Source organism: Microcebus murinus, chromosome 15 (genome assembly GCF_040939455.1).
Source record: "Microcebus murinus isolate Inina chromosome 15, M.murinus_Inina_mat1.0, whole genome shotgun sequence".
NCBI classification, from domain to species: domain Eukaryota; kingdom Metazoa; phylum Chordata; class Mammalia; order Primates; family Cheirogaleidae; genus Microcebus; species Microcebus murinus.
Window position 1 is genome coordinate 32133856 of NC_134118.1, and position 15449 is coordinate 32149304.

Consider the following 15449-nt stretch of genomic DNA (forward strand, 5'->3'; position numbering starts at 1 on the left):
GAATAATCTGCCACCCTGCATGAAGATCATCCAGTGGCAGCTTGCATGAGGCAATCAGGAGGGTGAGGTGGGGAGGGTTGGGGGGTGACAGGACCAAACAGAACAGCTGCACCACAGGTTCTCAGTGAGCCCACCCTCCTCTGCCAGGTCAACATTCCAGAGCGGGACACGAAAGCACCATACAGGCACCTCCCTTTCTCCTAACTAATCTCTTCCTGTGATTTCATTAGACTGACAGGCAGGGAAGAGAATTTTTGAGTGTTAACCCTGATGTGCCAGAAACTGTGACTAGATATTTTAAATTCATTACCTCAGATGATCTCCCCATATTTCTGTTTGAAAAATTTATATTAGACTTTGAAATGAAAAAAAAAAAAAAAGATTATTGTTGGGTGTCCTTTCTAGTGCAATTTGTCAGCTTATTCACACCTAATGGGTGTGGTGTGCACCCTCTGGGGGATGGACACGCTTAAAGCTCTGACTCGGGTGGGGCAAAGGCAGTATATGTAACCTAAACATTTGTACCCCCATAGTATGCTGAAATAAAAAAATATACATGTAAAGAATATTTACCAAAATTACATCACAGGCAAAGCAGTTCTTCTTTAAAATACAAAAGAATCTTATAAATTACAAGTTTAAATCCCAAAAATTCCTAGAAAAAATTGTCAGAAGCTATGAACAGAAGGAAGGGTTACAAAAAAGAAAATACAAGGAGTTGATACATGGAAAGAATCGATCAGTTCTGCTCTCAAATTAATACACAGAACACTTAGATGCCATTTTAATTTTGGAAAATAATTTAAATAATCATTTTGGCAAGTACGTAGAGAATCTGATTGCAGGGTTAAAATTTAGTTGCAACATTTTACAGAGTATTATGGCAGTATCTATCAAAATTTAAAACATGTCTATCTCATGATAGAATTCTACTTCTAGGAAGTAGCCTTGTAAACATATGCACATAAGTGCATTAAATTTATATGCAAAGATAGTAATGACAACATTTTTAATTTTAGCAACAAAAATACAGAAAACAATCTTTAAGATTGTGTGTGTGTTTGTGTGTGTGTGTAAAAGATAGAAATTGAGAGATTGGGAGTGCTGTTTAATTTTCAGTATTATACTTTTGTTTTTCTCATTGTTTTTAAAACAAACTTGTTTTATTTTATTTTTTTATTTCAGGGTGTTATGAGGGTACAAACATTTTGGTTACATTTTATGTCTTTGCCTCTCCCTAGCGAGGGTTAAAGGCATTCCTTTCCCCTCTACAATGCTCACTGAGTCCTTTAGTTTTTTTTTTTTTTTTTTTTTAATTATTTTTTTTATTTTGGCATATTATGGGGATACAGATTTTAAGGTTTCAATAAATGCCCATTTCCCCCCCTCCCCCCAAAAGTCTGAGTCTCCATCATGACCATCCCCCAGATGGTGCACATCTCACTCACTATGTATGTATATACCCGCCCCCCTCCCCCCTCCCACCTGCCCAATACCCTATTACTGTAGCACCTATGTGTCCACTTAGGTGCTACTCAGTTAATACCAGTTTGCTGGAGAATATATCTGGTGCTTGTTTTTCCATTCTTGGGATACTTCACTTAGTAGTATGGGTTCCAGCTCTAACCAGGAAAATATAAGGTGTGCTATATCACCATTGTTTCTTAGAGCTGAATAGTACTCCATGGTATACATATACCACATTTTATTAATCCATTCTTGGATTGATGGGCACTTGGGCTGTTTCCACAGCCTTGCAATTATGAATTGTGCTGCTATAAACATTCGAGTGCAGGTGTCTTTTTTGTAGAGTGTCACTGGATCATTTGGGTAGATGCCCAGCAATGGGATTGCTGGATCAAATGGTAGATTCACTTGTATCGCTTTAAGGTATCTCCATATTGCTTTCCACAGAGGTTGAACTAGTTTGCAGTCCCACCAGCAGTGTAGGAGTGTTCCTCTCTCTCCGCAACCACGCCAGCATTTATTGTTTGGAGATTTTTTGATAAAGGCCATTCTCACTGGGGTTAAGTGATATCTCATTGTGGTTTTGATTTGCATTTCCCTGATGATTAGAGATGTTGAGCATTTCTTCATATGTTTGTTGGCCATTCTTCTGTCTTCTTTAGAAAAATTTCTGTTCAAGTCCTTTGCCCACTTTTTAATGGGGTTATTTGATTTTTTCTTCCTGATTTTCGTGAGTTCTAAGTATATTCTAGTTATCAGTCCCTTATCGGATGCATAGGATGCAAAAATTTTCTCCCATTCTGTAGGTTGTCTGTTTACTTTCATGACTATTTCTTTGGCTGTGCAGAAGCTTTGTAGTTTGATCATGTCCCATTTATTTATTTTTGTTGCTGCTGTGATTGCCTTTGGGGACTTCTTCAGAAACTCTTTGCCCAGGCCGATGTCTAGGAGAGTGTTTCCAACTTTTTCCTCTAGAGTTCTAATAGTTTCATATCTTAGGTTTAAGTCTGTTATCCAGCGTGAGTTGGTTTTTGTGAGAGGTGAAAGGTGTGGGTCCTGTTTTAGCCTTCTACAGGTGGCTATCCAGTTTTCCCAGCACCATTTATTGAAGAGGGATTCTTTTCCCCAGCGTATGTTTTTGTCTGCTTTGTCAAAGATGAGATGGCTATATGAGGATGGTTTTATATCAGGATTCTCACATCTGTTCCACTGGTCAATATTCCTGTTTTTGTGCCAATACCATATTGTTTTAATTACTACAGCTTTGTAGTATAGTTTGATATCTGGCATATTAATGCCTCCCATTTTGTTTTTGTTGCCTAGAATTGCTCTTGATATTCGGGGTCTTCTTTGGTTCCATACGAAGTGTAAAATTATTTTTTCTATATCTGTGAAGAATGCTGATGGGATTTTAAGAGGTATTGCATTGAATCTGTAGATCAGTTTGGGTAGTATAGACATTTTGATGATATTGAGTCTGCCGATCCACGAGCATGGTATGGATTTCCATCTGTTTACATCCTCTGCTATTTCCTTCCTCAGTGTTTCATAGTTCTCCCTGTAGAGGTCTTTTACCTCTTTGGTTAAATATATTCCTAGGTACTTTAATTTCTTTGTTGCTATTGTGAAGGGAATTGAGTCTTTGATTTGGTTCTCAATTAGATTGTTGTTGGCGTATATGAATGCCTCTGATTTCTGTGTATTAATTTTGTATCCTGAGACTTTACTAAATTCATTGATCAGTTCCAGGAGTTTCTTGGTTGAATCCTTGGGGTTTTCTAGATACAATATCATATCATCAGCAAACAGTGAAAGTTTGATCTCTTCTGCCCCTATTTGGATACCTTTGATTCCATTTTCCTGTCTGATTGCTGTAGCCAAGACTTCCAGCACTATGTTGAACAGAAGTGGAGATAGTGGGCAGCCTTGTCTGGTTCCAGTTCTAAGTGGGAATGATTTCAATCTTTCCCCATTCAGTATGATGTTGGCTACGGGTCTGTCATATATGGCTTGTATCATTTTTAGGTATGTCCCTTCTATGCCTATTTTCTTAAGTGTTCGTATCATGAAAGGGTGTTGAATTTTGTCAAAAGCTTTTTCTGCGTCTATTGAAAGAATCATGTGGTCTTTGTTTTTGCTTCTGTTTATGTGGTGAATTGCATTTATAGATTTACGTATGTTGAACCATCCCTGCATCCCTGGGATGAAGCCCACTTGGTCGTGGTGGATTATTTTTTTGATAAGTGTCTGGATTCGGTTAGCTAAGATTTTGTTGAAAATTTTTGCATCTATATTCATTAGGGATATTGGTCTGTAGTTTTCTTTTTTTGTTGCATCCTTTCCTGGTTTTGGTATCAGAGTAATATTCGCTTCATAAAAGGTGTCGGGGAGGTTTCCGTTCTTCTCGATGTTGTGGAATAGTTTCTGCAAGATAGGTACTAGTTCTTCTTTGTAAGTATGGTAAAATTCAGGTGTGAAGCCATCTGGACTGGGATTTTTCTTTTTAGGGAGATTTTTAATTGCTGTTTCTATTTCAGCTGTTGAGATTGGTCTGTTCAGGGAATCTATTTCTTCCTGGTTGAGCCTAGGGAGGCTGTGTGTTTCTAGAAATTTGTCCATTTCCTCCACATTTTCCAGTTTGTGTGCATAAAGATTTTTGTAGTATTCATAAATTGTATCTTGTATCTCTTTGGGATCAGTTGTGATATCTCCTTTTTTATTCCTGATGGAGCTTATTAGAGATTTCTCTTTTCTGCTTTTCGTTAGCTTAGCCAATGGCGTGTCAATTTTGTTTATTTTTTCAAAGAACCAACTTTTTGTTCTATTAATCTCCTGAATAGCTTTCCTGTTTTCAATTTCGTTTAGTTCTGATTTGATCTTGTTGATTTCACTTCTTCTGCTGGGTTTGGGGTTGGTCTGTTCTTCTTTTTCCAGCTCTTTGAGTCGTTTCATTAGATTGTCTATTTGTGATCTTCTTGCCTTTTGGTTATAGGCATTTATGGAGATAAATTTTCCTCTCAGAACTGCTTTAGCTGTGTCCCAGAGGAGTTGATAACTTGTCTCTCCATTGTCGTTTTCTTCATAGAAGTTTTTTATTTCCGTCTTGATTTCTTCATTTACGAAGTAATCATTTAGTAGGAGGTTGTTTAATTTCCACGTTTTTGTGTAGAAATGTGAGTTTCTGTTAGGGTTGATTTCTAGTTTTATTCCACTGTGATCTGAGAAGGTACATGGTATGATTTCTATTTTTTTAAATTTCTTGAGATTTTCTTTGTGTCCTAGGATATGGTCAATCTTAGAGAATGTCCCGTGAGCTGATGAGAAGAACGTATATTCAGTGGATTTTGGGTAGAATGTTCTGTAGATGTCTGTCAGACCCAATTGTTCTAGAGTTTTGTTTAAGTCCATTAATTCTTTATTAATTTTCTGTTTGGAGGATCTGTCTTGTGCCGTCAGTGGGGTGTTGAAATCTCCGGCGATTATGGAGTTGCTATTAATCCATTTGCTTAGCTCCAGTAAGGTTTGCTTTATGAATCTGGGTGCACCTAAGTTGGGTGCATATATATTTAAAATTGTTATCTCTTCTTGTTGGACTGTGCCCTTCACCATTATATAATGACCCTCTTTGTCTTTTACTACTTTTGTTGGTTTAAAAACTAAATCGTCTGAAATTAGAACTGCCACACCAGCCTTCTTTTGGCTTCTATTTGCTTGGAATATTGATCTCCACCCTTTTATTTTTAGTCTATGTGCATCCTTGCAGGTTAAATGTGTTTCCTGAAGACAGCATATACTTGGCCTGTATTTTCTTATCCATTCAGCCAGCCTATGTCTCTTGAGTGGAGAGTTTAAGCCATTCACATTTATTGAGAGAACTGATAGGTAAGGTAGATTACTGATCATTCTGTTGGGTTGGATGTTGTTGCTATGATTTCTGTCTTGAGCCATTGTAATATCTGGCCTTTAATATCTTTGGGTTTTGGTTGTTTTTATATCCGTGGATTATTATTATGATGTTCCGTGCATAACGCTGTTTTAAGTACTTCTTGTAGGGCTGGTCTTGTCTTGGTGAATTCTCTGAGCCTTTGCTTGTCTGAGAATGTTTTTATTTCTCCTTCATATATGAAGCTTAGTTTTGCAGGGAATAATATTCTAGGCTGGGCATTGTTTTGTTTCAAAAGAGTGAGAATGGGGCCCCAGTCTCTCCTTGCTTGTAAAGTCTCATTAGAGAAGTCTGATGTTATTCAAATTGGCTTTCCCTTGTATGTCACTTGCTTCTTTTGTCTTACAGCTCTTAGAAGGGCCTCTTTAGTTGATACTTTGGTCAGTCTGATTACTGCATGACGTGACGTCTTCCTGTTTGCATTGAATCTCCCAGGGGTCCTCTGGGCTTCTTGAACTTGTATATCGAGATTTTGAGCAAGGCCTGGGAAATTTTCCTCTATTATATCTTCAAAAAGCTTGTCCAGCCCTTGAGTGTTGTGTTCCTCCCCTTCGGCTAAACCTATGACCCTCACGTTAGGTTTTTTCACATAATCCCACAGCTCTTGTAGGCTTTGGTCTTTTCTCTTGTTTCTCTGCTGTATTTCTGTGACTGATTTATTTAATTGGAAGGTGTTATCTTCAAGCTCTGAGATTCTTTCTTCTGCTTGATCTACCCTGTTCTTGAGACTTTCCACAGTATTTTGTAGTTCTCTGAGTTGATTCTTCATCTCCAGGACTTCGGTTAAAGTTTTCTTCACTGTGTCAATCTCTTTGTTGAACCTTTGTTCCATTTCTTGGAGGTTTTTTGTGTTTTCTTGGTGTTGGTTATTGAGTTGTTGTTGCAGCTGGGTGAGTGTTCTTATGATCCACATACGAAATTCCTTTTCTGTCATATTGGTTGCCTGATTTTGGTCGGTGTCCGTTTCTAGGGGGCTGGTGCTCCTCCTTGGGGGTGTGTTTTCCGTTTGGTTCTTCATATTTCCTGAGTTCTTTCGCTGATTTCTTCCCATGTCGATCAGTTGTTGTTTCTTTCCTTAGGTTATTGTTTGGGTATTCACACACCTTGTTTAGTTTCTGAGGCGTTAGGTGGTGCCTGTGGGTGAAATTGGACCACTCCCTGTATATTGAGTCAGTGGATGCCGTGGAAAGGCTGTGCAAGATGCCGTCCCTGTCAGTAGGTGGCGTTTGCTTGGAGGAACAGGCTATGGGGTTGATTTTGAGTCCTGTTATCAGCTCTCATTCTGGGCGGAGCTGGGTTGGATAAGCCTGCCCTCAGGCCGTTAGCAGGGGTCAAAGTTCTGTTCTCAGCTTCCAGGGAAAGCTGTCAGGGCGGGGCTGGAATGGTCCCGCTCAGCCAGAAAGTCTGGGGGTGGGGGTGGGGCTGTCTGAGACCCGCAGTCTGCAGCAGGCCTCGCTTCTTTCCACCCTCCCCAACTCTGCAGCTACTCCTGGGCCTCTGCCAGCAGGCCAGACCACAAGCCACCAGGCCTCCCCGGACTGTGGTGCCGGCGGGGAGGTTCCCTGCACAGGAACGCCACCTGGGTTGGGTGCACGGCCTCCTCCTGGGAGGAGGGTTGTCCTCTAGGGCGCCGATCCGCCCCTGGAGGCACACAGCCCTCCGTAGGCTGTTCACGTATAACCCTTCTGTGCCCCGGGCAATGCTAGCCCTCGGTGCAGGGGATCTGGTCTGCAGGTCCGACCTCTGGGTCCCAGAGTTCAAACTGTATTCCCACCAGGGAGAGGATTTCCGGTCCTAATTCACCCACAGGGAGCCCAAGCTGGGTCTATGTCTCTCAGCCTCTGAGTCGGCACCGTTTTCCTGGGAACACGGTGCCAGCAGCACCTGGGAGGGCGGGCGGGGTCCCAAACGGGAAGGTCCCGTTCCCTGGAGGTGCCTCCGGCTGGTGGCTGTATTGTCTCTCTGGGCAGCCGCGGGTAGGGTCGGCGGAGGGGAGGAGGAGGCAATATGGCGCCTGCCGCGCGGCTCGGGTCCGTGCACACGGAGGTGCCCGGAGGAAGTTGGGAACCTGGTGCCACGTCTGCTACAGGCTCACCGTTGGCAGGCGGCGGCAGTCTCTGGGCTGATGTCCGCAGGTCTCTCCACCCGCTGGGGAGCCCGCCAGCAGTCCTGAATGCAGGGGAGGGGAAACAGCAGATCCACCTACCCTTGCCGCTGGTCTCCAGGCTGCTCCAGTGGTCTCAGCCTCCAGTTCTCCTCCGCAGCCTCCTCCCGTGGAGTCTCCCGGGGTCTCAGGTACCCCTCCTTCCGGCCCTTGTCCGCTGTATGCTCGTCTTCTTGCTTCTTTCCTCTAGTTTCTGCTAGAATTGGTCTTTTCTTTAGATACCCTCTGTCTGGCGGTGTTATTCGTCCGCCATCTTGCTCCGCCTCCCCTGTCCTTTAGTTTTGAGTTTACCCTCCAGCCCCCTAATCCCTGGAGAATATTACTACCATGTGAGTACCATAGTGTTAATCAGTCAGTATCAATTTGATGGCGAGTACAAGTGGAGCCTATTTTTCTGGTCTTGTGTTACCTCACTTCGGATAATGGGCTCAAGCTCAAACAAGGAAAATATAAGAGGCACTGTCGTTTCTTATAATTGAGTAATATTCCATTGTATACATATACCAAATTTTAATAATCCTCTCATGAATTGACAGGCACTTGCGTTGTTTCCACATCTTCACAATAGTGAATTGTGCTGTCATATAGAAATACCATTTGATCCAGCAATAGTACTATTAGGCCTCTACCGGAAAGAGCAAAAGACATTCTATAATAAAGACATCTGCACCCAAATGTTTATGGCAGCACCAACTTGTTTTAGTGATAAACAAATAAAACTACTTTAAAAAAAATCTATGTTCATTCCAGAGAGCATTTAGATGGACAGTGTAAGTAACATTAAAAAAAAAAAAGCCAGAATCTTGTTTTATAAAGAACTTTCTTTTAACTTGTAGTTTTAAACTTCAACCAATATGAATACAATTTTTGTTGATGTGCTTTTCTGTCTCATGAGCAAGTAAATTGCATAAGAGTGGACCATTTTGGCCCTGCTGGATTTCTTACAGCCTTTTCTGAAGTTTGCCTGAATGAATAGTAAGTCAAACAGCTGGGGCTGCAGAAACCAAGAAAACCACGTAAAAGCTGAGGAAAATGACATTTTCTTCCTCTGATTTATGATCTTGAAACATCTTTTCAGGAGGAGAAATTAATCTCACAAAGCACTGAAATTAAGCAATGATTAGGCATTTAGAATTTCTGCAACAGCCATAGAAAAGAGATACACATTTACATAAAATAGAATGTAGAATCTGGTATCTGCAGAAAATTCCTTTTACATGGAAGTGTCAATACCAAGTTGCTTTCCATTGTGCCCACTCACCATGAAATGCACAGAAATCTATGGAAATCTATTGTGAAATTTAGTTTCATATATTTTCTTATGTCTTATTTAAGAAATATGTCACATTCTTATATTAAAGTGGATGGTTTTATTATCAATACTGCACACATGTAATATGATTTTGAATTTCAGACTTTGGATCCTCAATAAGAAGTATCCTGATTAAGATGACAGTAAGTGAGGGGACAGGATTCTAAGTGAGTTAGTGTGTAAGTGAAGACAAATGAAAATTCTGGAAATTATCTTATGATTTGAGTGTTTTAGAAATTATCTTATGATTTGAGTGTTTTAGAAATTTCTAATAATTTTTAGAAAATTATTGAATGTCATATTTTGTCATGCATATTAAAATGAAAAGTTTAGGAACACAGATGCATACATTAGTACCAGAACGTCAAGATTTAGGATATTAACCCTGCGACCAAACCTAGTGTTTTTAGTGGTTATTGTTTATAAATGTCAGACATATCTTACAGTACTGATTCTTTTTTTTTCTTAAAACGCCTTGAATGCTTTCCTCTTTCCATGGAATTTGTTTCTTGGTGATTTTCCACCAGACATTTCAGAGCTGAAATAAACATCAGGCTCATTTGCTATCCCACTTTAATTCAAATCTTTACCTTAGTAAAACATCATTCTGTACCACGGAAACATGAACACCTTCCTCAATCCAGTACAATCCATAGGAATCCATATTCAGTGAACATCCAATTGCAGCAAATGATTGACTTGATAGGCTATTTATATTGAAAAAACATTTCAGGCTCCTGGTTGCAAAAAGTCTTCAAAAGTAACAGGGCAAATAGTCCCAGGTCTCTGTGACCTAAAAAGTCTAATGAAGCCAAAGAATTATCAGAGCATCTTAGGGAAACCTGAGGCCATTCCGCCTAATGATTTAGTGATAATGTCTTTGGTTTTGGGTCAGAGAATGATGTGGCTTCTAGTTTAATATTTATTCAGCAATGTTCACTAATGTCTGTGGCGCTGGCTGTGAGGATTCTTCTATGTCCTAAATATTCCAGGGCAAGAACGTACTCTTCCGTTGAAACAACTCTAAGAATGAAATTATTTTGTGATGTCTTCGACTTCTAGGAAAGTAAATGATAAAGTCCAGATAATAAAGTAAAAGAGTCATAAAAACCTGATGACTGAAAAGCAAACGTCACACTGAGAATTAGAATGATAGCATATGAAATATAAGACAGTTTTCTTTCCTAGTTCATATTTTTAAAATCTATAAATGGCAAGGTATGGTCATTTCAGAGGAGAGACAGAGAAAAGAGGGAAGGAGGAAGGAAAAGAGAGCAAGAGGGAAAGAGAGAAGAGAGCGCCGCGCCTGCGTGCTCAAACTTAAAAAAACAGTTTACATTTTATAATGTGGACTAGCACAAACTATCATAATTAACCCTATACCTCCCTCTGGTGGCCAAATTTGAAAATGGATTCATTCACAGATGAATTAAATGAATGCTTATTTAATGTACCTTAATAACTAAAGGTAAGGCAACTGCCTGACTACAGCATTTCCTCTAGTTGTTAAAGTTGAATGACGACTCCTTGGAGAGGTCCCAATTCTTATAACCTTTCCAAACTAGGGCAGGAGCTATGCACGGCAAGTTGCATTGGATGATACTAACTACTTTTAGACTTAGAATTTGGCTATCCATGTACAATTATAATTTATACAAAAATAATAGGAAAGAATATTTTCCAGGATTTCTTAAATTACTTAAATTTTAAGAAAGTATACTATGAATTATTTAATGTCATATTTTATCATACTTATTAAAATCAAAAGTTTAGGAACACAGAGGCATACATTATTACCAGAATATCAAGATTTAGGATATTAACTCAGCGACCAAGCCTAGTGTTTTTGGTGGTTACTGTTTGTCAATGTCAGACACATCTTACAGTACTGATCCTTTTTTTTTTTCTTAAGGGGACAATGTATCATTCATTACAGCTTTAACAAAGTTAATATTTTTAATTCCACGATAACTTGGAATATTAATTTTTCTATTTGGAGAAACTAAAGTCTGCATTCTGATTTGGTTTTATCATTCCAGATAATTTTATATGGGAGCCAATAGAATTTAATTTTATTAATGTACTCCTTGAGCATCAAAGAAAATACAAAAAGAAAAATGTGTCAGTAATTTCATTTGGCTGCTCTTTTTATTCTAACCATAAAACATTCTTTTCACTAAGATTTGACAGAAATAAGAAGTTTTACTTTCATCCTGTCTGATAACTAAAGAGTGTTTGAGATGATTTCCCATTATACGTTTTAAGTTTTAGACACTATAAGTTGGTTGTGAGCTATTATGAAAACAGAGTTCTACAGTGAAATTGTAAGTTGTCTTGAATTTTAATGTCTTTTTATTTTGTTTCAAACTGCTTTCAATGTGAACCCTAAATACAGGATACAATTTTAGCGCCAAATGAGGCCTTTAGGATTTACCTGATACTAATTCATTCAGTAAATATTTATTGTGTACCTACTTTATAAAAATATTTATGTTGGCTATGTAAGTCAGTGAGGGGAAACTGTTAAGATAAATCAGAAATGTAGCATGAGATGTAGCTTTGAGGAGAGATCAGTGTTTAAAGACAACCAGCGTGTGAGGTGGAAGGTGGAGAAAGGGCTTGGATTATAGATATTTAGAGGAGCGAAGAGGAGGAAAGGGTTAATTGAGAAATGATGTCTGAGCTGGGTACTTAAGCTGAAACACAAGCTCTCCTTTTGAGGGCTAGGGTATTGCCTCTCTAGGTCTCTCTCCTATCCCCCATGCCTCAGGCATGCTTGGCACTTGGTGAATATTAAATAATTGGAGTAGACAGCGCTGACTCAAAGCCCTGACTTTCTGAAGTACTTGCAGTGTGGCTAAGGGAAAGGCATTCTAATTTCCTAAGGCTCATTTGCCTTATCTGTAAGATAATATAAATATAAAAATGAATATCGAATGTATGCACACATGTGAAAGACTTAACTCGAACACCTTTATAAAGACAGGTGAGGCATGTTGAATCAGGTAAGTGGTACTAACGCAGGAACTGGGTGGAACGCGGACGCATCCCCGCATGGGAGGTCACCATGGGCACAGTAACACACAGGAGAGTGTGGACTTATTTTGGGGGGAACATGTTAAGGTAAGACTTTTCCAATTTTATCATTAATGGGGCTTCCAACAAAGGACTGTAAGTGCCACACTTAGGATTTCAAAAAAGAGGGTTGTCAGACTACCTCGTAAGAGTTTGCAAAGGGGTGACTTCTTCAACCTACTTGGTGGGTCCTTGGTGGGTCATTCCCTTCGGGAGCAGCATATAAGTACAAGGGAAGCTTGAAGCACTTGGGATACTATGACATGATACCACTAGAATGTGGCCATACTACTAAGTTTTTTGTTGCATCAGTTTATAATTCCTTTAGTGGAAAGCAAGCATTTTACAAATGAGGACACCGAAGTACAAGGAAGTTGAAATGCCTCCAAAAGCGATGACACCTACAAGAGGCAAGTCCAGGATGATCACCTCATGCTTTTTCACTCTGGTCGGGAATCTTATTACCGTACCCAATATGTCTCTGTTTGTAGATTTTAAAGCTTCTTTGACTCCAATAGTGGGAATAATAAAACAATGTGAGAAAATGCCACATTTCTTTGTTTCTATAAATCTGGAACAAAAGCTGTATTCCCTCTAACGTGCCCTGAAGAAGAGGAAAAAGAGGGGTAGCAATGAATTAAATAAGTGATATGTAGCGTTTGAAACTTTCTAAGGTCCTGTAAGAATTCAGAATTTTTTAAATTAAAAATTATTTTTTCAAAATTTAAAATTATTATTTCAAAAAATAAATGTCATGTAACCCTATATTTTTTATTGCTAATGTAACAAATTACCACAAATTTAGTGGCTTAAAACAACCCAGATGTATTATCATACAGTTCTGTAGGTCAGAAGTCTGACATGGGCTAACATCGAAGAGTTGGCAGGGCTGTGTCCTTTTCTGGACACGCAAGGGAGAATCTCTTTTCTTGTCCTTTTTTGCTTCTAGAGACTGCCTGCAGCCCTTTGCTTTTGGTCCCTTCCCCCATCTTCAAAGTCAACAATGTGGGAGTTCAATCCTTGGATCACATCACTATGACCATCAATCACACCATCAATCACATCTTCTTCTCCGACTCTCCAAGACCCTTGAGACTACACTGTGACCACCTTGATAACCCAGGGTACTCTTCCCATCTCAAGGTCCTTATTCACACGTGCAAGTCCCTTTTGCTATATAAGGTAGACCTTCTCTCTACATATGTACACCTATATACACATATATATGTGTTTGTATATGCATTTAAACACCATATATATATTTACACACACACACACATATACAGTTGACCCTTGAACAACACAGGTTTGAACTGAGAGCATCCACTTACACAGACATTTTTTTCAATAAATACACTGGAAAATTCTTTTGAGATATGTGACAATTTGAAAAAACTTGTGGACACAGCATAGCCTTATTTCAAAAAATTTTTAAAAAGGTAAATATATCATAAATACATAAAATATGTGTAGATACTAGTGTATTTTATCATTTACTACCATAAAACATACACAAATCTATTAGAAAAAGTTAAAATTTGTCCAAATTTATACACAAGCTTACAGATCATATGTGGCACCATTTTGAAGTTCAAAGAAACAAACATAAAAATGCAGCATTAAATCATAATTGCATAAAATTAACTGTAGCAAATACTGTATTATAATATTATAATTTTGTAGCCACCTCCTGTTGCTATTGAGGTAAGCTCAAGTGTTACAAGTCTTTGTGTGACACTAATCATCTCCACATGAGCACTTTGCCTCTCCCGTAAATCGCATATTGCAGTAAAAAGTGATCATCAGAGGTTCTTGCATATTTTTCATAATTTTTAGTACAATGCCATAAACCCTGAATAACAGCATGGAACCCATATGAAGTGCCAGTAGTGACGCTGGAAGTGCTTCCAAGAAGAAGAGAAAAGTCATGACATCACAAAAATAAGTCAAATTGCTTGGTAAGTACCGAAGATTGAGGTCTGCAGCTGCAGTTGCCCACCATTACATACACGATTCATTTTTTAAATAGACAATGTAAACTTATGGCATCGATAAACAGAGCACAGTACTGGAAATGTATTTTTCCTTGTCGTTTTCTTAATAACATTTTTTCTCTAGCTTACTTTATTGTAGGAATACTGCATATAACACATATAACATACAAAATATGTGTTAATCAACTGTTATTGGTAAGGCACCAGACCAACAGAAGACTATTAGCAGCTAAGTTTTTGAGGAGTTAAGAATTATACTGGAATTTTCGACTGTGCAGGAGGTCGGTCCCCCTAACCTCTGTGTTGTTTGAACATCAAGTGTGTGTGTGTGTGTGTGTGTGTGTGTGTGTGTGTGTGTATGTAATTTGTTGAAGGAAGTAGGCTACAATTTGTCTTGTAGAGTTTCCCACATTTCACCATTTTGCTGATTTTTTTGGTCATGTTCTTTGACATATTCCTCTTTTCCTTATTTTGTGTATTGGTAACCAGAGGATGTTAGAAAAGCCATTGTAGGATTGGGACTTGTGTTAGATGATTTGGGGGAGGGCTTGAGGAAGTGAGATTTTGTTCTGGATTGGATGCTGTTAGAAAGTGGGGCAATTCTATGATTGGGTGTCCTAATAAATGTAATCTAAGAGGAGGGAAGACTAAAGGGAGTCTAAAACTGTATTTGTTAAACTAACAGAACCTGTTTTAAAAAGAATTATTGGCTAATACATTTTAGACTGCAACTATAAGATATTCTTCAGGGTATGTGGTTAAGAAAAAAGCCCTTTTCCTCCCATATGTACCATGCACTGTGCTAAGTTTTAAAATTTAAAGATGAATAAAACCACTTCTGCTTTCAAGGAGTTCCCAGTAATTTTAACTGTTCCATGCATATGAAGCCAATATAATTTTCAAATATTTTTGGAGAAAAGGAAAATGATAAAGACTTCGTTGTTGGAAAAAATTATTTGAGGTGTGTTTCATACAATCAAAATTTTATGATATATGTGAAAGAAAGATTTATACATTTTTTAGTTATGTAAAGTATGAATGATTTAGAAACAGTGTTTACAAGTATCTTGCTGGAAAAAGAAAACAAAAAACACAGTTGATATCCTAGCAAGAAGTCTTAAGCTCTTCAGAAAACCATGTGGAATGCTCTGGTAAGTTAGGCTCTATCTTGCCACAGCCCACCTTCTCCACTTACGAAAATATTCTTACCTTCCTTTCCAGTACATTTTCCGTGATCTATTTCATTAGCTCCTGTTGGAAAATCTCTATTAGGAAGTTGGGATTTTTGTTTTGTTTTCATAGAATCTTGTCAACATGAGTTGTGTTAGATATTTTATTACTAGGGAAAGAAATACAGTCATCCTTGAGTATCTGTGGGGGAACTGGTTCCAGGACCCCTGTGGATACCAAAATCCACTCACGTCCCTGATGTAAAATGCCATAGTACTTGCATATAACCTATGTACATCCTCCCATAAACTTTAAATCATCTCT